The sequence below is a fragment of the Durio zibethinus genome, unplaced genomic scaffold, assembly GCF_047325235.1.
Source record: "Durio zibethinus cultivar Kanyao isolate XHJ-2024 unplaced genomic scaffold, ASM4732523v1 HiC_scaffold_387, whole genome shotgun sequence".
Taxonomy (NCBI): Eukaryota; Viridiplantae; Streptophyta; class Magnoliopsida; order Malvales; family Malvaceae; genus Durio; species Durio zibethinus.
The window spans coordinates 280,434-282,500 of record NW_028323010.1 but is presented as its reverse complement, the minus strand read 5'-3'; positions in this window follow the sequence as shown (position 1 = coordinate 282,500).

Sequence of the window (2,067 nt, the reverse complement as noted above, 5' to 3'; positions counted from 1 at the left end):
CCAGGGCCCGGCGTGTGCCGATGGTGGTCGAGGCAACCGCCCGCACCAGGGCCCGGCGTGTGCCGATGGTGGTCGAGGCAAGCGCCCGTGTCACGCCCTGGGCGGGCGCGCCAGGCACATCAGCCAGACCAGCAGGCGAGCCAGCAGCTACGGCCCGCAGACCAGGCGTGCTGGCGGGTATCAGTGCGCAAAGCCTATCAAACGAGCTCCAAACGCCCGCCCATCTTGCAGGCCAACTCATGAGACCAAGGCCTGGCATTTGGGCTGCCCGCACCACATCCAGAAGGGCCCGAGGTGCTGGATACGCAAGGGAAGCTTCTGGAACCAGGCAGGATCAGCATCAGCATCCTGGCAGATTTGGTTGACCCTGAAAATCAGGAACCAGCATCTTGATTAAATGTAATCCCATGATTGTAGCCTTTATTTTAGGGATTTGCCATTAAGTTGTAGCTGGAGCCTCAACTATAAATAGAGGGCTGCTCCACCCTCATTTGTACACCATCAAACACTTCTGTTTCAGTGAATACAAGAGCATTTCCAGAATTCTGTTTTTCTGTCCTGTTTCTCTTTAACTTGCGTAATCAGCCCTTCCCTTTGTTCTAGTGCCCGCACGCTTGTGTTTTAGGCTGACTTAGGCATCAAGGACGAGATTCCAAGCCTAAGGCCGCACGGATTCTGAGTCTAAGGTCGGAGCCCGTGACAGTTGGTATCAGAGCAAGTTCGATTCTGCGTGTTTGTGTTGTGCAGGTTAGATCGTGATTGAGGAGATGGCATCCCAAAGCGACGTTGCTAGCCAACAACCAGAGGCCCAGGAGCATGGGCGAGGAAGAGGCAAGAAAGCTTGTTCTAGAGATATCTGGTCTACCATGGACGGTAGGCTGGCCAAGGTGGAGGTGACCATAGGCGACATGGGGGAGAAGCTGGAGGAAGTAGAAACTCACATTGCATCGCTAGACTCCATGGGGGAGGAGATCCAAAGTGAGCTAGCAGCTGCTCTCAACAATGGCCTGGATGAGATCACCCGAAAGAATGAATCCTTGGAGGCGGAAGTTCTGACTTTGCGAGATGGCATGGAGGCCATGCGCCATGGCATGGAGGCCATGCGCCAGCGGATGGAGGAGCTTACCAGTGAGCTCGTTACTTGCAAGACTGCCATTGGGAATGGCATGTTTGCTGGAGTGTCCAGATCCAGATTGGATGTCCCCAAGCCTAAGGAGTTTAAGGGGACTAGGGCGGCCAAAGAAGTAGACAACTACCTTTGGGGTATGGAGCAGTACTTCCAGGCCATGGGCATGCAAGACGAGGCGATAAAGGTAAGCACCGCTGCTATGTATCTCACTGATGTAGCCTTATTGTGGTGGAGGCGCAGGTGTGATGATGTCAGGCGTGGGAACGCCAAGATTGGAACCTGGGCAGAGTTCCAAAAAGAGTTCAGAGAACAATTTTACCCGGAGTATGCCGATGATGAGGCACGGGCAAAGTTGCGCAGGTTGAGCCAGCAAGGGAACATAAGAGAGTATGTTCAAAAATTCTCTGAACTGATGCTACAGATCTCGGATCTAGGCGAGAAGGACGCATTCTTTGCTTTCATGGATGGGCTGAAGCCGTGGGTGAAGCATGAGCTACAAAGGAGGGGAGTTCATGACTTGGCTAAAGCCATGACCACTGCCGAGGCGTTGATAGAGTTCAAGCCTCCGAACAAGTTCGAGTCTACCAAGCCCAAGGGTAAGGGCAGGGACGATAGGGACCGGAAGAAGCAGTCCAATGGGAAGGACCGTGACCGGGAGTCCAAGGATGGAGACCGAGACCGTTCAACCAAGGATGGCGAGAGGAAGCCATCAGCAGGCAAGTGGAAAGCAAAGGGGGACCGAGAACCACTAGCATGCTACCTATGTGGAGGGAGCCACATAGCGCGCAATTGCCCGCAGAAGGGCAAGCTGGCTGCGGTAGACAGGGAGTCTGACGAGGAGCCAGAGTCAGGGGCAGCAAAGCTTGGGTCGTTGGTGCTCAATGCTGTCCAGAGTAAGGGGAGCCGCAAGCCAAAGGGCTTGATGTTTGCGGATCTGA